This window comes from Meles meles, chromosome 15 (genome assembly GCF_922984935.1).
Source record: "Meles meles chromosome 15, mMelMel3.1 paternal haplotype, whole genome shotgun sequence".
NCBI lineage: Eukaryota > Metazoa > Chordata > Mammalia > Carnivora > Mustelidae > Meles > Meles meles.
In genome coordinates this window covers 40,637,993-40,662,218 of record NC_060080.1, presented here as the reverse complement: position 1 = coordinate 40,662,218, position 24,226 = coordinate 40,637,993, and the positions used below count along the sequence as shown (strand labels likewise).

The 24,226-nt window shown below is 49.6% G+C and overlaps 1 protein-coding gene and 1 pseudogene across 2 annotated transcripts in view; both read left to right on the top strand.

Annotated features, from left to right (window-relative positions):
- TCF7L1 (transcription factor 7 like 1) overlaps positions 1-24,226 on the top strand; it is a 151,380-nt gene that overhangs the window by 27,004 nt on the left and 100,150 nt on the right. The window lies entirely within an intron of this gene.
- Positions 13,860-14,447, top strand: LOC123926136 (annotated as a pseudogene).

Sequence of the window (24,226 nt, the reverse complement as noted above, 5' to 3'; positions counted from 1 at the left end):
CCCTAAGCCCCTTCCGTCTTCCAGTCTTACCCTCTGAAAGCCTTGGCCTTGGACCATCCCTCCTGCCCAGGGACCAGAAACAGACTCTGAAGAGAATCTAATTTTAAACTTTTTTTTTTTAAGATTTTATTTATTTATTTGACAGACAGAGATCACAAGTAGGCAGAGAGGCAGGCAGAGAGAGAGAGGAGGAAGCAGGCTCCCTGCCGAGCAGAGAGCCTGATGTTGGGCTCAGTCCCAGGACCCTGGGATCATGACCTGAGCTGAAGGCAGAGGCTTTAACCCACAGAGCCACCCAGGTGCCCCGAGAGTCTAATTTTAAACCGATGAGTGGCACCAGAAGGAGACAGGCTCCGAATTAAGATCTCTTTTTGGGGGCGCCTGGGTGGCTCAGTGGGTTAAAGCCTCTGCCTTCGGCTCAGGTCATGATCTCAGGGTCCTGGGATCGAGCCCCACATCGGGCTCTCTGCTCGGCAGGGAGCCTGCTTCCTCCTCTCTCTCTGCCTGCCTCTCTGCCTAGTTGTGATTTCTCTCTATCAAATAAATAAAATATTTAAAAAAAAAAAGATCTCTTTTCCCAGTCCATACATTTGACTTCATATATTTCACATGTTGTGTTAATTTGTGAGGGCTGCCATGACAAAGTGCCACACACTGGGTGACTCACCAACAGAAACGTACTCTCTCCCAGTTCTGGAGCCTTGGAGTCTGAAACCAAGGTGTGTGCAGGGTCATTTCCCTCTGGGGGGCGTGAGGGCAGGCTGTGCTGCGGCCTCTCTCCTTGGCTCTCAGAGGGCCGTCTCCTCCCTTCGTCCCTTCACATTGTCTTCCCTGTGGGTGTCTCTGTCCAGATTTCTCCCTTTTATAAGGACCTATTTATATCGGGGCCCACCCTACTGACTTCATTTTAACTTGATTCCCTCAATGAAGACCCATCAAAGGTTACATTCTGAGGTAACCGTGGGGGGTAGATGGGGGAGTGAGGGCTTCGGCATAGCCCTTTGGACACCTGTGCAATTCACCCCTACCTATTATCATCCAAGTTTCCTCCCTTAACTACAGCTTTTAATGGGCAGAGCTGCGCACTTTTCTTTCCACCATCACGCTCAGAGCGCAGAGCCCGGGCCTGGTAGATGGTCAGCATTCAGCACTAACTTGCTGACAGACTGACGTCTGTTTTCCCGGTTCTGGGTACACTTGGAGGGTGATGGCTTACGGTCAGGCTTCCCCGGAGGTGGGTCGGATTCCTCTAATTTCCTCACTGCAGCAGGAGCAGCTGAGGGCCTGAAAGGAGAGGTGACCGTGAGGGGTGGGCCTCACCTGCCCCAGATAAAGGCCGGAGTCAGGTGCTGGTGGTCCCCCACGGCTCGAATGGATGCATTTGGACTCTGGAGGAGAGGCCCCTGTGGGGCGATGGTGGTTCTTCGGAAGGTATAGACGTTATCACTGGTAACCAGGTTAGGGGAGTAGTGACCAGGGTGCTTCCCATGGAAGTTACACATCAGCTGCTCACTCTAGAGGTTGTTCTTCGCACGATTCTACCCCTGACAGAGTTCTGGAGGCTCCAAACGCTTGGCTGGAGGAAAAGCACACTTCTTTCTCACCAACTGAAAACTTGCATTTCCTTCAGTTATAAGTGGAGACAATCAACCATAGTGACATTAGCAGCACCTGTGACTACGGCCAGTAGGAACTGTAGGGATTTTCCCCCCAACCTGTTGGAGTCCTTGTCGTCATCTCTAAGTATCGTTAGCCTTATCACTACTTCAGAATTAAGATGGTTAGGAGACTCAAGGCTAGGTCATATTTAATATGGTAATTAAATATTACCCTACAAAAATTCGAAAATATTTTGATAACTGCAATTTGCTCTAATTGGCTGCCTTTGGAATGCTATGTATTTAATTGGTGCATTTAATGCCGTTCTAGGGAAGGTTTGCAGGCTTCCCCAGGCTGCCAAGGGGGCGGGGGTGGGTTGAGGTGTGTATCTGTGGCGTTAAAGAGGTTAAGAAGCCTTGGTTTGTGTTTGTAATAACCCCTTCCTGTCCCCAGCGGGTGGGTAAATCCTATCAGTGGAGATAATTCTAGATTGCAGTCTTAACAATCACTGGTTTAGTTGATATTTGTATCCTTTATTTTTGGCTCCTTGGGGCTAAGCGTGTGTGTGTGCGTGCGCGCCCGCCTGTGCGCTGACCTGGACTTGGATTTGTCTTCTTTTCAGAGATGACAGCGTTAGGGAAACATTTTAGAACCAGCCCAGCTTTAAATATGGCCTCCAGTTCTGTCTCTGCCAGTCTCCTTGGGGCTGAGCGGGACTTTTGGCAAAATAACCACGTACTCCTTGCAGAGCCCAGTGCACTGGGACATGTTCTTCTTGGTCACTCTGGAACCGTGCAAGCCTCTCACCAGTGCCTGAGCTGCCCATGCTGGACGTGAAAGCTGGGCTCACAGGACTGGTTCCAGGTGGCCTGGGAAAATGTTGAGGGTGCCAGCTCCCAGGTCCTTGTGGGTGTGAAAATGAGCTGATTGTAGATGATTAGATTTAGCGTTTTTTTTTTTTTCTTGTGGGGTTTTGTTTTTTACTTTCCTTTTGAAATAATTAGAATCAGGATAGTTGTAAACATAGTACATAAGAGTTGTGGGATCCCTCCCCCCAAGGTTCCGCCAGTGGAGGCATTGCCTGTAGCTCAAGCTCAAGATCTCAACCAGGTCATGGACAGTGGTATGTTACTGTTACCGCTAACTGGTTCACAGGCTGTAATCAGTTCTGACCGTTTTTCTCACGCCTTCGCTTACGTGTGTGTTTGTACAGTTCCGTGCTGTTTTATCCCATGCGTGGGTTTGTGTAAACACTACCACAATCACATTACAAAACCCATACACAGTATAGCGAGTTATTACCAGTTTTGTTAATCAAAGCACTGCCCACCCGCCTTGAGGCTGGAAATAGTGATTTCATGCGTCCTCAGGCCTGGGTAGCATTTGGACCCTGTGCCAGGTGGGTCTGCCATCTCCAAGGTCCGATCTAGACCTGGACCCCACACAGCAGGAGTCTTGGGTGGCGATGGTGCTCGTGATCCGTAGGCATGGCATTCTGGGCCCAGGTTTGGGATCATGGTGTTTCTCTGAGCCGGAGAGTGGGTGTAAAGCAAGAGAGTGCCAGGGAACGAGGGCAATGCTCAACTCTTGGGGATCCAGAGCCTCACGGGGTGAGAGGACAGTTAGGGAATAAGGAGGTGCCCTGGGCAGACATGGTGGGGAATGTAAGGAAAGGTCATACTCTGGTGGGCCTGGAGATGCCTGGTGGCCCTGCTCGTCCTTCCCCGAGTCACTGAGTGGATTGCATTGCTGGGCTGACTTCCAGATGCAAGATAGGCCTCCCTCATGACTTCTGTGTTTTTGTCTATATGTGACACGTGAACAAGACAAAGCCTGTGGTGGTGTTCTCCGTCGGTCTGTGTGCTGAGGCTCTCTCTCTGACTAGGGGAGGGCAGGGCCCCGTGGGATAGTTTTGGTCCACCCCCGGCCCCCATCATCACATACCAGATGACTCCTGGCTGGGTCCTTATTCCTCGGGCTCTTTGGCAGTGGACTGGGGTCTGTAACTTCAGGCTCTCTGATGGGTAATTGTTAGGGTGGAATGCAGTCAGAATGTTTTAGGGAATTGCTTGGTTTTATTGGAGCCTGATAATTTGAGATAATTGTGCAAGATGAGAATGGAGAAAAAGGAACAATATTTTCTTGTCATTAAAAGTTGAGGTAGGTGCACCTGGGTGGCTCAGTCGGTAAAGCGTCTGCCTTCGGCTCAAGTCGTTATCCCAGGGTCCTGAGATTGCGTCCCGCATTGGGCTCCTTGCTCAGTGGGGAGCCCACTTCTCTGGCTCCCTCTGCCTGCTGCTCCCCGTGCCTGTGCGGTCTCCCCGAGCTCGCTCTCTTTCTCTCTGACAAATAAATAAGTAAAATCTTAACAACAACAACAAGTTGAGGTAGCTGAAACCTTTCTGCACGCTTGAGCTAGAGCATGGCAAGGTCAATTTGAAAGGTAAGCATCTCAGAGGGAGGAAGATGAGATCTCTAACTCTCGCGGAGGGCTCCCATAGCCCGACTTGCGGAGATGCTCCGACCGCCTTCCTGTAGTGTGGAGACAGAGCTGGCTTTCCTCTCTCCCGCATCATCTTAGGGTTGGGGTGGGGACTGTTAGTTTCCTAGGTAGGCCTCATTTTCAGAAGCATCCAGCCTGGTGTTTTCAACAAAGTGAGCATTCTCTGCCTGGAGGGTTAAGCCAGCTTGGGCAGGAGGGGGCATGTCCTATATTTTCATTGAAAGACAGTTGAGCAGTATAGAAAACAGAGATACAGACATTTGAAGGAGCAAATGACCCTGCTCATGATGCAGAGTACTACATCACGGGGCACCCCCCACCGCCATAATAAGCCAGAATTTCCAGTTATATTCCGTAGCGCCTTCGTGGTCAGTTTTTGCCCCTGCCTTCCTGCTGCTATTCAAAGACTTCCCTTATTGTGAAAGGGAGAGTTCTCTCTGATTCTTAACCTCTCTGCTAACTCGAGCAGGTTCTCTCTCCTACAAATCTTGGTACTGAACATCTCAAGACAGAAAAACAGACCCCAGACCCCAGGAAACTCACCCAGAGTAGAGTTCTGATCATTGGTTTTTCCCACCTGCTCAGGAAGGCCGCACCGTAGGAGGTGTGAAAGGACTCTCTTCTCTCCCCTGTAGTCACTCCCAGCCTGGAGGCTCAGTGGAAGGCACAGAAAGCCTGTGGACAGAATGCCCTTGGATTTTCCTGCCTAGGAACATCTTAGGAAGATGCACTCATTGAAATTTTTTATTTGCACCTGCCAAAAAAAAAAATAGCAAGGCAGTGGGTTTTCACACTTTGGGAAAGGATTGTGTCAGAATGATGTGGGGTGGGGTTGGGGGGAATTCTTTTTGAAAATGCAGATTCCTGGACTTCATCCTTGATGTTCTGATCCAGACAGGCCAGGACTGCGGATCTCTAAGGATTCCTAGGGGCGATTCTGACAGCAAGGAGGCTTGCAAATCTTGGGATGTGTGCTCTCAATGCACTGGGCCCAACAGTGGATTTACGTGAAGTTCTGCCCCTGTCAGGAACCTTCAGAGCTTCTGTTGTGGGTAAATGCTGGGAGGGCCAGGCCTCTCCATATGGTCTGAGGAAACAGTCATTCTTGTAATTCAGAAATTGTTGATGAACGGCAGTTGCCCGTGTGCTAGGACTGATAGAAAGTCCTATGTCATGGGATTGATCTGGGCCATGGTGGAGCTCTCCTGTCTGCTGACTTCGCAGCGTTGGCCAAGCCATTTGGCCTTTCCAAGTTTCCATCTTGTCATCTGTAGGATTATCATAAAGCATGGTGAGGACGCATGTCGAGTGTCTCTAGTACTGAGTAGCTACTGTTTTGGTCCTATTTAAATAACCTTCCCCAGCTCCCTCCACCCCTACTTCTGGCTCTAAAACATCCTTTGTTACTGCTTGCGTCCTTGTGGAGACTAGTTTCTCCGTCTTCCTTGCTCTTGCATCTTCTGGACCATCCAGTGAGGTGGGCAGTGCTATCCCTCAAGGCCTGTTTGAAACGTCTCCTTGATATTGCCTCTGGAAGGCAGATTTTAGTCACATGCCCACCGTGAGGCCTGCCTGGTACTTCCACCTCTAGTCGTGTTCTGCTGTCTGTCCAGCTAAGCACCCCCGGCAGGACTCTGACAGGTTCCAGGTGGTGATGTTCTGGTAGTGCAGCGACGTTCAGATAGCAGTGAGACCACCCTCACATACTTCGTTCCACCCACACTCCTCGTTCCTGAACCCGCGTGGCCCTTTCTTGTCTCAGGGCCTCTGTGCTGTGTTCCCTTCACTGAGAACATTGTTCGCCCTAACTGTATGGCTCTGGTTTAATAGTTGCCCCCTCAGTTCCCTGACCACCTCTTCCAGACTGCAGTGCCCCTCCCCCAACCTCCTCCTCTTCCTCCCCTGTCTTATCTTACTCCATAACACCTACCACCGATGGGCCTTGTTCACCCTGAACAGTTCCAGGTACATAGTAGGTGCCCCCAAAACAATTTTTAGTAGGTGGCAGCGGGATTTAAAAAAGATTCAAATGTGCCTACTTTTCTCACACAAACCTTGTTTCCAGAGAAAAATTAAACTCATCACATCAATTGCCCCCCCCTTTTGTTAAGATTTTTTTAATTTATTCGAGAGAGTGCGTGAAAGAGAGAAGAGTGAGTGGGAATGGGGGGCAGGTAGGGTGAAGGCAGTGCGGGGCTCAATCCCAGGACCCTGGGAACATGACCTGAGCCAAAGGCAGACGCTTAACCAACTGAGTCACCCAGGCGCCCTGTCAATCGCCCTTTCAAAAGGAGAATGAAGATAATGAGGGGATCTTCTTGGCACCTTTTCCTGCTCAGTCTCAGCAGAGGGGGCCTCACCCAGGTGCCTGATTGAAATGATCTGTTCTGAGCACTGACATAAGTACCAGCCTGCACTTGCACGGCTGAGGAGCAGGGGGCCGAGGGGTCCCGGCAGCACTCAGGTGTTGGCTGACAGCCTGACAGTGAGCTCCAGAGGCAGGAGGCAGAGACCAAAAAGGGGCATCATACAGGGATACTGAGAAGCACTTTGGGGAGGGCATAGTCTTTTTATTATAGCACGGGGTTCCTGTTGATTGATCATTGAAACAATGACCTTGAATTACTAATAAAGATTAAGTCAGATCAACTATGCCTATAAAGGAAGATAGGGGATTAGCACATGTATTCAGAAAGACTCCCATCCAGCCGGTTTTTAAAATAACAGCTTTATTGAGATTTAAATCCCATACCATAAAATTCATCCCTACAGAGTTGGGCGACCATCACCACTAAGTGTAGGACATTTTCATCACCCTTCCTCTTTCTCCCACTGCCCCAGCCCTTGGCAACCTCTAATCTGCTTGCTTGCTTGCTTGCTTGCTTGCTTTCTTTCTTTCTTTCTTTGATATTTTATTTATTTACTTGACAGAGATCACAAGTAGGCAGACAGCAGAGAGAGAGGAGGAAGCAGGCTCCCTGCAGAGCAAAGAGCCCGACGCGGGGCTCAATCCCAGGACCCTGGGATCATGACCTGAGCCGAAGGCAGAGGCTCTAACCCACTGAGCCACCCAGGCATCCCTCTAATCTGCTTTTTTTCTCTGTGTTCTGACATTTTACGTAAGTGGGATAATTCCACAGGCAGTCATCGTGCCGGCCTGCTTTCACTTAGCATATGCCTTCGAGGTTCATCTGTGTAGTTACAGGTCAGTGTTTCATTCCTTTTTATGGCCGAATAGTACTCCATGGTATGGCTAGGCCTCATCTTGCTTATCCACCCATCCGTTGATGAACATTTGAGTTCTTTCTAGTGTTGGGCTACCATTGAGCCATGGTGAAATGTAATGAAAGGCTTGAAGGGGATAGAGCTTCCTGGCTTCTGACACCAGGTTGTTGTTGCCCAGATGGGTATGAGATCTGCCGTGGTGCACACATCTCATCTAGCTAGTTGTCAACTCCGGAAGTGGACCTTCCCCACTTCCGGTGGCCTTTCAGAGCCAGTGTGCCATGCTTGTGATTACCGCCGGAGTGTTCCTCTCCTCTGGCCCGTCAGCCACATCTGAACTCTGTAGCCTCCCCAATGTCTCTCCATCCTCCCCTCTTGCCCCACTGGTCTCTCTCTCCACAGCCTCCTGTCGGGTGCCCCTGGTTTCCCCCAGCTTCCGTGTGTTCTCCCTTGCTGGGGCACAGGATTCTGCCTCAGTGACTTCAGGTCCCTGTCCTGATCCCAGCTGTCCTCCTCAGGAAACTTAGATCAGACCAGCTCCTCAGGCCTTTTCGACATTACCTTGAACTGTTAGCTATATTTAACTGGGTGTTTTCTCATTTCTAAGTGAGACTGTCTTCTCCTTTGATGTTGTTGTCTTCCCTTTGGGCCTCACCTGAGCCATAACTGCAGCATGGCACAGACATCAGGGGACCCCTTGGGCTCGCCCAGGGCAGCTCACAGCGGGCGCTCTGTGAATGCTGCATGGTGTGGTGTCTGGGAGTCACGAGCCCTTTGCCGTGTAACTGGAGAGGTGGGAGGTATGAATGGAGGCACCTGCCCAGCTGTATAATGGTCTCTGGAGCAGGGATCAGGTTTAAATCACTTCGAATCCTGCTTTAACCTCTCATTGTTAATTCCTGACAGTGCGTGGCTGAACTAGCGGGAAACTAACCTGAATTTTGGTCAAAACTTGAACTATGGTTTTTCTTTCTGATCATGTGTATCTGAAGGGACCTTTGCTGACTCTCTCCCATTCCCGTTCCTGTCAGCTATGGATCCCAGACTGGATTAAGGATTTGCAGTTAGGATTGGCCAGCGGGAGCGGGGGGCGGGGGAGCAGGGGGTGCTCCCTCAAGATAATGAAATCAGGAACAATGAGGTGGGGCCCCATTCTTACTGGACTCGCCATTCTCTGTTTTCCCAGTGGATCAGGTAATCTGACATTAGCAGGTAACTCGGTTGAGTTTTTCCACTGCTTCTCAGTGGTCTGTATTCATTGTCTGCTGAGATAACAGTAAGCAGAGAAAGAAGAAAATTAAAATAGGAAGCTGGGAAGGCCAGGAAGATAATCTGTAAGCCTGGTAAACAAAAGTTGGCTGTAACACAAGCCAGGATGTGACGAGGTACTTCTGACCACCTCTGCGCCGGCCCCCACATTTTCCTACCTGTTGGCCTGTCTCCCTGCCTCAGGGAGGTCAGTCTTCTTTTTCCTTTCTTCTTTGGCTGTTGTTCCTGAAGAAAAAGGACCAGATGGATCTCTTAGAATCAGAGTTAGAGACCGGAAGGGACAGTGTCAACTTCCTTCCGATAAAAAATTCAGTAGCTTTTGTAGGAAGCCATCGCTTCCTCTTGGCTGTGGTAAGAGGTGCTGTCACCTTTCCCTCTTAAAACAAGGGGGTGAAACAGTGTGAAATCTGTCAGGCATTTTAGGGTGAGTGAAAACACTGGCGGCAGCCAGCCTTGGAGGCGCCAGAGGTAGGGTCTCCCTGATTGCCTCAGGTGTATCCTACCTCTGTGGGGCCGAGAAGCACCAAGGGGATGGGAAGCTGTGGGGTAGCAGTCTGGGTTTTGAGATCTGGGTCCGAGGCTCCCATCCTCTCTTGACCATGTGCTTACCTGCCTCGCAGCAGTGCTAAGAAGTGACATCTGGAAGCACCTGAGCCCACCCATTCCTGCAGATGGCTGATGGCTCAGCACCTCCCTCTCCCACATCTGCATGGTCAGGGGACGTGGGGATGGGCAGTGTCTTCCCATGGTGGACAGTTCTACTTGTGGGAGGATTTCTTCCTTCCATTCACCTATTTTCTTCTCCGTTCCCCACCCCGCCGGAGTCCCCCACAGTCGGTCTCACGTCTTCCATATCCTTGGCTGTCAAGCCTTCCTGTCTCGGGATAACTTGTCCTTATGTGGGCTGTGGCCTTTTTAACCTTTATACATGCTGGCAAAAATAGTGGCTTTCTACAAGTTACTTGTTCCAAAGGAAGAACAGTGGGTCCTGGAAACCTGATATGTTTACCATGTATTTTTTTTTTAAATGTGAAATTCCAAAGTCAATATCCACCACGTTTTATAAGAAGGAAAAATGATGATAATCCTGTCACCTAACAAACCTGTCCTCATTTGAGTGTTCCCTTTATCTCCGTTCTGACGAGTCCATATTAATGCTTATACTCAGGGTATCTACCCAAGAATATCGGTGGTTTATCCATTCACTGCAACAGTTTCACCCCTGGTCGTAGGCACAGCACAATGAAGAATGAAGAACACTAACATCTTGTGGTCACAGTCAGCACTGGGACGACGGCACCTCGTTCTATGGAACAGATAGAGAATCGCTTATTAACTGGTGACACGAACTAGTTCTGACTGGACAGATCAATGATGTCGTGGCCCCCTACCCCTGAGAGAAAGCAGGGGACCTTGGGGGGGAAGGGAAGAAATCCGCGGGAGGTGGTGCCCCATTCTGGTGTCCCAGGAACATCTTCATGTGTAGGACAGTGAGCTCTTTAGAGTGGAAAGGAATATGTTTTTAAACTGTTTTAATCTTTCCGAAGAAAAAAGAAAACAGTACTCTTTTTACATACTTTCCAGAATTTCCTGTGTTTCATATTAGCTGGTTACTGTTTTGGCTTCCTTTCGTGGTAGTAAACATAGTTTGTTTTGTTTAGCAATTTCCTTCCCCCTCAAATACCATCACTGATCAATCCTGCCTTTGCCTGAGTCATAAATTCACAGTTCTCTTTCCTTCCACCTCTCACCCCTCCATTTATTCCATTTTTTTTGAGCTCCTGCTATGCACTACAGATTCCAGAAGGGGCTGGGGAGAGGGGGTTGTAGGAAGGCAGTGGGTGCTGGAATCCTAGCATGTAGATGCTTCCACCCACCCTCTCTGAGGGCTCACGCTCTTCAGGCCAGGAATGCTGACATTTAATGAGCACTTACTAGATAGTTACTTGTCTGTTTTATATATAGGGAAATCGAAGTCTCGTTGAGTCTCTAGGATCAGAGAGTGCTGTGGCCTCAAGTAAAGGTCTGGTTTAGCTGTGGTTGTCGCCTCTCCTGTTTGAACTTTGAGAAGCATGGAAACAGTCAGTACTGCGTTTTAAAACATGATTGTCTTAGGTGTCTCAAGTGAGGGGTCACAGTAGAGCCTCAGGCAGCCCTGGTGGGGTGTGGACCTCCTGACTGCAGCCTGTTGTGGGTGAGTGGAGTTCGGGTGGAAGAGACAGTCAAGAAGAGGGTGCAGAGGAGAAGAAAGGAGCTATTAACCCAAGATGGGGAAAAGTGGCCACCAGTGGTGGGGGGCCCTTTCAGAGTCCCCTCCTGGGAAAAGTACGGGTCCTGGAAGGTTGAGCTGATGTCAGACATTTTGGGTCTGCATTCCCCCCAAAGCCGCCCCTGTTCTGCAGACATTGTCTTCTTTTGCTGTATAACAGTAGTTGCCTAGTACCGTTAAAATCAAGAGCCACTTACCTTGAACTCAACCTGATGTTGACCTTTCCAGTGAAATTGGGAACACCTGGAGTTTGTTTCCTCCCAGTTGGGCACGGAACAGTTTCTGGTTTCCCGTGGAATGAAACAGGGTCTAAATGTTGGAGTAATGGTTCTCGAATGCCTCCAAATCACCTGCGGGCCTCGTCACACATGGCCGGGCACTGCCCCCAGAGTGTGTGCTTCTGTAGGTCTGGAGCGGGGCCCTGCGAGGCTGCATTTCTAACAAGTTCTCCCATGATGGTGTTGCTGGTCTGGGACCGCACTTTGAGAACCACTCTACCAGAGCATCTCTCAGATTTGGGTCTTTGTTCCCCTCTTTGCCCCATAAAACCAATACCATGAGTGTGGTAGAGAGCCGTAGTCTAAAAGAGGATTTATTTGGTTTTCGGCACAGAGTAGTCAAGAGACTCAGGCTAAGTCCCAGAGCTAAACTGTCCTCTGGCCCTGTTTCCACCCCCCACCCCCCATCCCGCTGAACCCCTCCCTCACCTGCCCCGCCTTGCAGGGGTTAGGGCAGGGCTGAGTGAGCTGCCTGGTGTGGCGAGGGCCTGGGGGCACTGCTGCTTTCCTCCTTTCAGCATGTGGAATTTGACAAGCTAAGCATTTTCCACGGTAAGTGCTTAAAAAAGATTTCTTACCCTTTTTCCGAAAGAAAGAAATAAAACCTTTCTCTTGAGTCATGACTATTGTTAGAAGTGGAATGAGGAAAAAAAAAAAAGTTAATGTTCTTTTCTTCTAAACAAATTCTCTGACTCTCTTTAGCTGCAGAAGACCCCTGGAGTTAATTTTTAGTGGTTTCAGGGATTGGGGGGAGTCTGATTCTCCTGCTCAGGACCCAGATCAGCGAGGCCCCGGGCACAGCTTCAAACCCAAGTGACTGGCCAGATGGGGCAGAGGGACTACCACTGGAGAGAAGGTCAAGGAGACCGACCCTCTCTGGGGCAGGGGAGGGGAAATGTGGGCTGGGAATCCGATGTTGAGTCTCGAGGCTTTCCATCCTCAAGGTGCTCTTTTTGGTTAACTTTGGACCAGCAAGGGGTTAGCCAAGGAGCCTGTTGCATGTTGTGTCTGCCTGCGGGACCCGTGGCCATCTCAGCCTCCTGTGGCAGTCCTGGCTTGTTACCGTCCCCCCTCAAGTGCACCTTGTAATCCCCATCCTGGCGAATCCTCGGTTCTCCACGCTGCAGTCCCTCTTGGCCCTCATACCAGTGACTCCCCACCCTCTGGAGGTCACTGTTTCTGTTCCTGCCTCTGCCACCACCTTGGGTTGCTCTTTTTTCTCACTGAGTCTATTACAGTGGGTCCCAGCCAGTTTCCAATCTATCCCCTTCCCAGTCCGTCCTTCCTACCATCGCCTTATCGCCATGCTAGCACCTCCTGGGCCCTGGCTGCTCCCCAAAACCCTTGACAGTTTCCCATGGCCCAGGAGAAAAATTTTGTTTTCTTGGCTTCCAAGCTTTCCCATCTGGGCCCATCGTGTCTGGCCGGGGTACCAGCGGGGATGCTGGTGAGGGCCTGGACAATCATGACAGCTTCTGAAAGGAGTGCGTTTGGCAAACTGATGACTTGCCAAAGGACAGGCTGCGGTGAGAGGATTTGCTGTTCTGGCCCCAAGTAGGAAGGGGGAAGAGGATATTGGCGAAGTGGGGGAAAAGGCTGTATCATAGGCAGGGGGAGAAAGCCAGGGAGAAGAACCCAGACATAAGGGGCCTGGCTAAGAAAGGCCCCATTCCGTGCAGTTGGCTCTCCCAGGGGACAGCTAAAGAGGCCTGGGTAGCTTCTAATGTCTGGTTTTGGTGGTGCTTGTTTGGGGCCCCATGGAACATTCTGGGATGCTAACTCTTAGAAGGGCAGGCCCAGACTGCTGATAGCCAGGTCCACAAGAGGAGGGCCAGAAGGAGTCGGTGCTTGAAAAACTTTGTTGAAGACAATAGATGGGCTTTTTAGTTTCATTTTGAGTAAGTAGAAAGTCAGCGTTCCTGATGCTTGGGATCCATTTTTTTTTTTTTTTAAGTTAACTCTGGTTTTTTTATGTTTTATTTTTTAAACTTTTTTAAAGTTTTTTTTTTTTGTTCTGTTTTTTGTTTTGTTTTGTTTTGTTTTGTAATCTCTACACCCAATGTCGGGCTTAAACTCATGACCCTGAGATCAAGAGCCTCAGCTCTTCTGATGAGCCAGCCAGGTGCCCCCATAACGTTATTTTGATAGAGAAAATGGGAGCTTCCCAAAGCCTATCTCACCTCTGTTAAGGAGGGAAATGGAAAACAACAGAGGGGTATATGGTCTGTGTCTAGGAGGACTGTTGGAGGGGCTGCCGAATGTTCTCCTGCCCCATCAGAGCACCAGAGCAAACACTGGGGGAGCCATGACTCAGGTGTTAAGAGGGAGCTGGAGCTATGGGAGCTTGTCCTGGGTGTGGTGAGGGGCAGGTGGTCCTGAGTCTTATCAGAGAAGGCACTTTGCTGAGCTCTGGAGGGAAAGAGGAGGGGGGAGGGGACAGGAGCTGCTTCCAACAGCTGAAGGGTGTCCCGGGCTGCAAATTCAGCTCTCTAGAAGGTCATATCTGTCCAAAGTTGGGATAATAACTGAGCATCAATCATAATAGCTTATTTTTTTATAGGACACTTTACAGTTTGATGACCCTCCTTCTCTGGAGGGAATTCAGGTCCAGGGAGGGGTGTTGTTAAAGGCATGTAGGCCCTCTTGAGAGTTTGGTGGGTCCCGATCGGTGTTCCCCAAATGTGTATCAGAATTAACGCTTTCAGAATCTCTGAAAATGGTTTGTTCTTCACTGGACCCAGAAAACCCTGCAAAAATCATGCAAATCAAGAGGTTCAGATCTTCGTGTTCACTTTAAGAACACATGTGAAGCTGCCCAGGCCGTCCAGGGCATGCATATCCGAGAAGCCACCAAGTATCTGAAAGATGTCACTTTGCGGAAGCAGTGCGTACCATTCCATCAGGGCAATGGTGGAGTTGGGAGGTGTGCCCAGGCCAGAGTGGGGCTGGATCCAGGGTTGACAGCCCAAGAAGTGTGCTGAATTTTTACTGCTTGAAGATGCAGAGACTCATGCAGAACTTAAGGGTTTAAAGGTCTATGCCCTCTCTGGTCATTGCACACAGCCAGGTGAGCAAAGCCCCCAAGATGGGGTGTAGAATTTGCAGGGCTCATGGACGGATTCACACATACCTGAGCTCTTCTCCCTTCCATGTTGAGATGATCTTTACCGAAAAAGAGCACATTGTTCCTGAACCAGAAGAGGAGGTTGGATAGAAGAAAAAGATCTCCCAGAAGAAACTGAAGAAGCAAAAACTTAGGCTTAGGAGCAGTAAGTTCTGCACAAAGAAATGCAAACCAAAGTAAAAACAGGCTAAAAAAAAAAAAATCATTCTCGGGGCGCCTGGGTGGCTCAGTGGGTTAAAGCCTCTGCCTTCGGCTCAGGTCATAATCCCAGGGTTCTGGGCTCAAGCCCTGTCCTGGGATCCTCATGGGATGGAGCCCTGTATCCAGCTCTTTGCTCAGCAGGAAGCCTGTTTCCCTTCCTCTCTCTCTGCCTGCCTCTCTGCCTACTTGTGATCTCTGTTGAATAAATAAATAAAATCTTAAAAAAAAAAATCAGTCTCTTGGGGCTTGCGAAAACCTGCTAAATCAGCATCTTGGGGGTGGGGCCCGGGAATCTGTATGGGGTTCAGGCAGCTGTTCTGCCCAGCATCCCTAGGAGAATGTCCATCCTACATGGCAGAGACCCCTGTCTGTTGTGTTCACTATTGGACCCCTAGTGACTGCCACACAGTAGGGGCTTGACAAATGTTTGCTGAATCGTGTGCTATTTGCCAACATAATTACGTTGATCCATCCTAATGCCGTCCTTATTGTCTGCAGTGTGGCCCTTCCAGACTCCTTCCTGCTCTTTAAACACGCGGCATGTCTTCACTCTGCCCAGCCTTTGCTCATACCACTTCCTCAGCCTGGATCACTCTCAGCCTGGATCACTCTCTTGCCTCTTCCCCTATGAAATCCCATGATGCCGTTGCCTGCCGACAGTGTGGTGGGTGCTGTGCCGGTTGTCGCTAACCCTGCAGCCAGCCCATTACATGCGCTGCGCCCCCCTTCAAGAGTTCCTCCCCAGCCTTTCCCCCTGTGTCTCCACAAAGGAGAGAGGGTCCTGTGAGTTTCTCTCTCTCTCTCTCTCTCTCTCTCTCTCTCTCGAGAGCATGCACACGAGTGCACATGCACCCAAGTAGGGGGATGGGCAGAGGGAGAAGCAGACTCTCTACTGAACAGGGAGACTGATGTGGGGCTCAATCCCAGGATCCTGAGACCATGACCTGAGCCGAAATCACTAGGATGCTTAACCGACTGAACCCCCAGGCACCCCCATAACATTCTTGACAGCATCTAGGTGCCCTCCCTGGTGCTTATCAGGGAAAAATATTTATAAGCTCAAAAATCTATGTATATGAATATATGTGTATACACACATGTACATACTTTTTTCAAAACATAGAAATCTGCAGAATTGAAATGAATGTGTTTTGTTTTTTTTTTTAATTTGTTTGATAGGGACACAGAGAGAGAATGGGAACACAAGCAGGGGGAGTGGGAGAGGGAGAAGCAGGCTTCCCGCTGAGCAGGGACCCCAATGCAGGGCTCGATCCCAGGACCCTGGGATCGTGACCTGAGCTGAAGGCTTAATGACTGAGCCACTGAGGTGCCCCGAGATGAAAGTGTTTAACTGAGTTTGTTTAGTTAAATGGTCTCTGTGTGTAGTCATCATTGCCCCCTTAGTCGTCACTCAGCTCCCAGGTGAGGGATTTGGAAGGCTTGAGCTCCATCTTGCATCATAATCCTGAAGGTTTTTGGATGCTCTTCTTTTTTTTTTTTTTTTTTTTTTTTTTAAATTTTTATTTGAGAGAGAGAGATCGTAAGTAGGCAGAGAGGAAGGCAGAGAGATAGGGGGAAGCAGACTCCCTGCTGAGCAGAGAACCCGATGCGGGGCTCGATCCCAGGACCTGAGATCATGACCTGGGCCGAAGGCAGAGGCTTAACCCACTGAGCCACCCAGGCGCCCCTGGATGCTCTTCTATGGAGGATATGTGTTCTGGAAGGTTCTGTGGTCGTGAGCACCTCTTTGCCTTTACCTTCTGGCTCTCTAGGGTCTCTCCTCCTTGCCTTTCACATTCTTCAGAGATTAGTGACCTCCTGAAGGGAGGCCTCAGGAAATAAGCATAGGAAGCTCTGACCTCTGGAGCATGCCCTCCACACCAGGTGCTGTTCCAAGTGTCTGTTCATTCCCTCACGTCATCTTTATAACAGCCCTGTCCGCCGTGTCACCCGGGTAGGGAGACTGAGGTGCTCTGAGGTTCTGTGATTTCTTTAATGCCACGTGGCCTCCTCCCTTGCGGGTCTGAAGCACATGCCTCCCAGGCCTGGTCCTGAGACCCACCTTGCTCAGGGCTCACTACAGATGTTCGCCTTCTGCTGGCGTGTGGGTTAGCGGCTCCTGGACTGGGGTAGTCAGCTACTTCTCCTGAGAAGAGAGAAAGGGGAACTTGGGAGAGTCATGTTTCTTCAATTTCTGAGGCTGCTCTGGGGTCCTGCCTGGCTTGGGATTCTTCTAGGGGATTGGGGAAGAGACTTCGAAAAGAGGGAAGTGTGAGCAGGGGGCACCTGCGAGAGGACTGGGGCACCTGGTGAGCAGACCTGCCAAACAGGAGTGGCCGGCACGCTTCGGGGGCGGGGAAAGCGTGGAGGGAATGCATTCCTCTTCCAGTTGGGTGTGTGGCCAGAAATGAAATGTAAGTCAGTCAGCCACGTCCTTTACAAGTGCCCAGGGAAAGGGCCTGCTTTGGAAGGCGGAAGGAGATCTAGGAGGCTTTCCCACGACCAAGGTGTGCTTCTGTGCTGAGCCCGGCCCCCACTTGTTGGGCAAGGCAGCCCAGGAAACACACAGCCCATGGCAACAAAGAATATGTGATTAGGGAGAGAATTGAGCACGGCAAGAGAAGTGAGAAAATCCAGAATACAGGGCAGCCCCTGGAGCCAAGGAGAAGCATTCTCTTTTGTGATGGGATAATCACAGAGGAGCCAGAGGCTGGCTGGAGGAGAGGGAAGGGGACACCCCTTGGAGGATTAAGTCTGAGGCCAACATGTGCCCCCAGCAAAGAAAACTGGTCTGCATCCTTTTTTTTTTTTTTTAAATTTAAATTCAACTTAGTTAACATGTAGTGTATTATTAGTTTCAGGGGTCAAATTTAGTGATTCACTGGTTGCATAGAACACCCAGTGCTCATTACATCAAGTGCCCTCCTTAGTGCCGGTCACCCAGTTCCCTTCCCCTCTCACTCACTGGTCTGCCTCTTAAATCTAGGTTTATTGGTCCTGTGGTTACATGTACAGTATCATCAGAGGACGCACCTGGGGGCCGCTGGTCTCCCCAGTACCTCACTCCATGAGCACTAAGCAGTGAGTGTAATGAGTACCCTTTGGTGCCCAGACCGGGGAGTGGGCTAAAGGAAAGGCATGCAATGTAGCCCCTGCCCTCAAGAACTGTCATTTAATGGGGAGACACAGAACTCTGTGTAACACAATTAAACCGCCTTTTTTTTGTTGTTGTTAAAGATTTTATTTATTTATTTGACAGACAGAAATCACAAGTAGGCAGAGAGGCAGGCACAGAGAGAGGGGGAGACAGGCTCCCTGCCGAGCAGAGAGCCCAATGCGGGACTCGATCCCAGGACCCTGGGATCATGACCTGAGCCGAAGGCAGAGACTTTAACCCACTGAGCCACCCAGGCGCCCCCAAAATTAAACCGCTTTGGGTGGGCCCAGGGGATGGCTGAGGCCACACCGAGAGTGTCAGATACAGAATGCCTAAGGACGCAGGAGAACAGAGCTGTCTATGGCCTTGTGGAGGAGGCAGGATGTGAAGCAGACCTTGAGGAGTAGGTGGGATTTCATTTGGAGTGGAGAGGCAACAACGGTCACAAGGAGAGACAGGGCCCTCAGAACTGAACTTGAACGTCGCAGGTGGAAAGGTGGACATTCAAGGCTCTCACGCCAGCCCCGGAGCTGCCAGCACAGTCTCCCTGATCCTGGCTGCCTGTGAATCGGGGCACAGCCTTGGGCTGTGCTGGCCTGGAGTGCCAGGCAGCCTGTGGCAGGCAGGAGGGCTGGAGGGGGGCAGGAATGTGTTAACACCAGCAGCTGGCCGCTATCTGATCCTGGCCCTGCCGTGACTTCCGCTTCCCCCATTGTTAACATACCAACCCGACTGGGAACGACTGAATGAGTGGGTAGAAAGGGTCCCTGTGTGGGCTATCAACAGCCGGGATAAAGTAACCCCAGCTCCATGCTCTCCAGAGAGCTTGTCTGGCCAGCTTTTGACATTGGGAAAACCCAGGTGGGTAATGGCCCTCATGCATAGAATCCCGGTGATCCTTGTTGGGACAGAACACCTCTTGTACAAAATGACCCCTTAGATGGCTTAGCCAGCGCAAGTTAATTTCTGTCTCCAGTGCAAGCCTATAGCACTGCACTTCCTTCTGGAACCTAGACCTTTCCATCCAGAAGTTCTGTCACCTTTCAGAGCTTTGGTTCCCAACTTGGAGTGTGCATCAGTCACCGTAGTAAGATTGCTAGGGCCCGTTCCCTCAGAGCCTGCGTTTCTAACAAGTCCTAGCTGCTGCTGCTGCTGCTGGTCCAGGGACCGCACATGGAAAAGCACCGTTCTAGGGCTCGTCCGCTCTCCACCGACGCCAGTCAGGGCAGGAGGGATGAGAGAGAGCAGAAGTCAGTCACAGTTCTCCCACTTAACTCCAAGGGCATCTGAGAAATGTAGTCTTTTCCTGGGCCCAGGAGGAAAATAAAATGGCATTGTCTTGGCCACAATTCAGAAGCATCCTGGGGGCACCTGGGTGGCTTAGTGGGTTAATAAGCATCTGACCTCAGCTCAGGTCATGATCTCGGGGTCCTGGGATCGAGCCTCAAGTCATACTCCCTGCTCAGTGGGGAGTCTGCTTGTCTCTCTGCCTACTCACCTCACTTGTGCTCTGTCTCACTCTCTCTCTCTCAAATAAATAAATAAATAAAAACATAAAAAAGCGTCCTGATTGCGCCTGATCCCTGCTTGAAATACTAGATTTCAAAAACCATTTCAAGTATGTGGAGAAAATCAAGATTCGCATTTACTCGTGGCACAGGTGCCTTTCAAGAAGGCAGGACGCAGTGGAGGTCATTATTGAATTTCCAACTTGTCCCCCCATGTTAGTGTAAACCTGAGTCACTTGAGCCTTAGGCCCCTTGATGGATGGTCCATGGTATCCCTAGTCCAACTTTTATGTCTTATATATAGGGAAGAATGTTGCAAACAGTAGTCAAGTAATTATTGTGCACGGTGGACTTTGTTTTGGATGTTCCTAGTTCCTTCTTGGTGTCTTTCTTCATGTCTGTCGCCTGCTGACTCAAACCTGTACTTGCCTAGGGCAGGAGGTGTTTTGTAGTCTGAATCTTAGCCATGGTGAATAGGCATGTCATTTGGACCAAACCTGTTGTGGGGTAAAATCAGTGGGTGAATTGATGGGTAGTTGTTACATGTGTTCCTGTGTTCAGCACCCCAGAGGATGCAAGAGGACACCCCTCCGGGCCATTTTCAGTGAACCTACTTAGTTCTCGAGGCCAAAGCAATCCAAATAAAAGACGCAAGGGCTCAGCAGGGATGGCAAGTGTGTTGGCCAATTGTTGAAGGAGAGAGGCCAGCTCAAGGTAGAGAATGGCCCTAATGAGTCTGTGCTGCTCAGGCCAGTTCTGGGGCTTCAGGGTTCGTTGTGGGAACTGCAGTTTTAGCAAGGCTTAGACAAACATGATAGTGAGACAGAAGCCCAGGGCTGGAGAAGGCAAAAGGTGATGGGCCATGCTGGCCACCATGATGTTGTAAAGTTGTGAGAAAGGGTGGCATAGAATGAGTAGTTCCAGGGAAGGACAAGGGGAAGATGAGACCAGAGCAGGAGCTAGACAGAGTGAGGTGGGTCTTTGACTCGGGGTAGAAGTGGAGCTTTTGAACTGCCGTGGCAGTGCAGGAGTATGGAGCCCTGCTGCATGACGCAGCACCGGGACTGTTCACGTGGAGCGTGGCAGGTTCCATCTTAAGGCCAGGTATTTGAGAGAGAAATTCGTTTAAAAGAAAAATGAAGTATCTGTGTAGGCTCGAAATCTGGAGGAATCTTTCTGTGGAGCGGCTCTGACAGCTGTAAATGCCAGGCAGGCCCCGGGTGGATAGAAGGCACCCTGGATTTCACAGCAGATACACAGTCAGATCAGTATGTTGTATACCTTAAACTTACCCAGTGTAATATGTCAGTTATATCTCAATAAATCTGGGGGGGGGGGGGGAAGGAGAAGGCATTCTAGTCAGCAAAGGGGCCCTGAGAGTAGGGCACCAAAAAAGGCCCGAGGAATGGCCTGAGCTACCTTGACAGTCAGGAAGAGGGGCTGGACCAGGCCTGTTAGAGGCAAAGTTATGGAAAGTAGAGTCTGGCTAAGGATTGTGGGATATCTCAGGGGGAAGGTGACCTGAAGGTGATTTTAGGAGTTTAGTGATGAGTGCCTAGATTGGGTGTTAGAGGGGAATGAAGGGACAACAGACACATTTAAGAGCCAGCTTGCAGGAAATGGGTCTTCTAGTCTTTGGTGGTTCTGGCATCTTCATGATGGTGATTGCAGAGACTTCCTCACAACTCCAGCCCTCAGAGTGTGACAGCCGGAGGCTGGCTTCCTTACCTGGAGAGCCCAGTGGAGGATGACATCATCCATCCACCTTTTCCTGGCCCACGCTTGCCAGGTGTAAGCACAAGGCTGCGGCACTGAATCCTCTTCCCATTGATGCCTCTGTGTGTGGACTGAGAGGGTGGTGTGACTGAGAGTGCCGCTGATGTCCCCTCCCTTAGTATGGAGGTAGGCTAGATCATGGCAGGCTCTCAGTGACTGTGTTTCCCTCAATCTGAGTGCCCACTCCTATGCTGCTCTGCCTGGGCCTACTCATGTCAGGAAGTGGGCCTTTGCCGGGTGACTTGGCCCAAGAGCTCCTGTTCTGGCCGGGTGTGAGGTCTCTCACATGAGCCCTGGTGATCCTCACAATGAGGGGAAGACTCTAGCATCTCAGAGAGGTCAAGGGCCTGCCCCAGGATGTCACAGCGAAGTTGAGTGACAGGGTCTGCCTGCCTGTATCTCAGTTCTCTGGCTACACATCTGGAGCTTGTTCCAGCACTCAGAAATGTTCTTAGTCTTGGGTGAAGAATTTCCCTTTCCTCAAGAATGTGATTGCCTAGGCAGGGACTGAGGAACGCCTGGGAAATCAGCTTTGGGTGCATGTGCGCTAGGAACAAGGAGTGAGGTCGTAATAAGCAGCCCGCACTGAGGATCTACTCTGCCAGGCCTGTGGATCAGCTGAGGAATCCACGCACAGTGTTTTACAGATGAGGCCGCTGAGGCACAGGAAGGCCAGGTGCGTTGCCCAGTCCTGGGCAGGAGTCAGACGTTACAGCCCTCACACTTAACCAGTGGCCTTTAGTCCTGAGAGCGTTGTCCAGTCTGTGCTCACGAGTTTTCTCAGGAAGCTGCCTTCAGTGAGAGAATGACTGTGTCCAAGCCTGAGGTGCCACACTGTACTACGACTGTGGCAGCTCATGGCCTGTGGTGGCTTTTTGTGGCTAGCTGGTAGAGAGGAACGTGGTCAGAACTGAGAGGGCCGTCATTGCCTGTTTGGCTCACGTTGAAGGCTCAGCCTCCCATTGTGTTTGTATGCGCTGCTGCCTCATTTTAACTTAAGTGCCATATTCTCTGAGCAGCCTGGCTAGGAGATAAGGATTGACTTCCCAGTCAGGAGAGAATACCCCGGGAATGTTTTCAGGGCCCCTTCAAAGTGACATGGAAGAGCTGAGAGCTTGCTGCAACCTGCTGTGACTCCTCCTTGCCCTAGGGGGCGCTGTGGAGACTTGATGCTGCCTCTCTGAACACTCTTCCTGCGTGGACACGGAAAAACAAGAAATGGTAGCCTGAGACCTCATGGGACTACACTTCCTGGATTTAAAATTTTCATTTCTGTTGTTTCTGTGACTCTTAGACCTCAGATTATATGACACAAATTCATGGTTTGCTAAATATGATTGCATGACCATATGGCATCCATTGTGCCTTCTGAACTAGCATAGGGGGAAATTTTGTTTTTACAGTTGTAGGGTTAAAAGCTCTTTGTTTTTGATTCTTTTGAAGTTGGTGGTATGTCCAATGTATCTGTAACTAGGATACTCTAAGAACAAGTCCCCCAAAAGGCATTTGCCTGAGTGATTCCATAAAACATCCACATAAAAGCAATAATAAACCCAGGAAGGAAGATGCTAGGTAGGTAATAAATATATCTTCCATACTGTTGCCCTGTTTAGAATAGAAATGATTTGTTTTGAGCTAGATCTGTACTCTACTGAGGAAATATCAACAACTCCTTATTCTCTTACCCTGTGTACACACTCTTCTTCGCGTATAAGCTGGTGCACACCTGGTATGAATGTCTGCTCGTGTTGGATGAATTTAGTTTGGTGAAAACTTATCACCAGCCTCACTACCACCAGTGATTGTGAACTAGATAGAGATTTTGGAAGAACTGACCTTGGCGTTATCAAGTAGGTGGAACTTGCCAGAAGGTCATCTTTTTCCTCCGACTCCTTTCTAATCTCCTGTTTTCTCCCAAGTATATAGTGCATGTTTTCATTTTATTTCATTTTAGAGTCCCTTCTTAGCTGTGAGCTGGAAAGTTCTTGAAATTTGATTTACCCCAGGATTTAAAGCTCATATCTTATCTCTCCCCAAGGAATTTTCTGGATGAGCCCCTAAGCCAAAGGTATGACTGTCTAATAGTGGAATTTCAGTCATCTGGGACACACCGGAGAAGTTGTATTAAGAGGCTCTTCCTGGTGTTCTGTGAATTACAGAACTTGTTATCTCCATGTGTCCTGTATTTTTTTTCCCCTAAAAGTTTTACAGTTTCATATTTTACATTTAAGTCTGTGATCCATTTTGAGTTACCCTATATATAAAGTGTGAAATTGAAGTTGAGGTCAATGTTATTTGATGTCTGGTTGCTCCAGCACTGTTTGTTGAAAAGGCTATATGTTCCCCATTGAATTCATTGCACTGTTACCAAAAATCACCCGGGCATATTAGTGTGGAGCTGATTGTGTGTTCTGTGTTTTGTTTCATTGATGTACATATCCCCCTACCACTACCACGGGGTCACAGTTATTGTAGCTATATAGTAATCATTCACTTTGGTGAAAAAGTTTCCTTTGTTCTTTTTCAAAATTACTTAGACTCTTTTTGGGCCTTTCTCTTATGTTCACAAAGAAGCTTATATGCCAGTGTTCATAACGTCATTACTCAAAATCGCCACAAACTGGAAACTACCAAGATGTCCTTCAATGATGAATGGTTCAAGGAACTGTGGTGCATCTACACCAGGGAACCCTACTCAGTAGTAGAAGGGAACGAGTGACTAGTACGTGCAACGGTGTGGATGGACCTTAGTGAAAAGATGCCATGTAAAACAGCCACCCTCCAAACCCTACATGCTACGCTGTCCCACTTACCTAATATTCTTGAAATAATACAGTCAGAGGTGGGAACAGGTTAGTGTTGTCAGGAGTTAGAGATGGAGTAGGTGATTGGCAGCCTCCCCGTGAACGGGTAGCACGAGGGAGTCTTGTAGGCATAGGACAGTTCCATGACTTGATTGTGGTGGTTATACAAAGGTACACATGTGATCAAGTTGCATGCATTCTCCTCCCTCCACTCCCACCCCCACCCCCACCAAAAAGTGCTTGTAAAACTGGTAAAATCTTGGGGCACCTGGGTGGCTTGGTTAAGTGACTTTGGCTCAGGTTATGATCTCGGGGTCCTGGGATTGGGTTTAGCAGGAAGTCTGCTTGTCCCTCTGCCCCTCCCTCTGCTCATGCTCTCTCTTGCTCTCTAATAAATAAATAAAATCTAAAAAAAACCACCAAAAAACCAAAAACCAAAAACAACAACAAAAAAACCCCAACATGGTAAAATCGGAATAAACTCTGTGGATTGGGCCAGTGTCACTGTGCTGG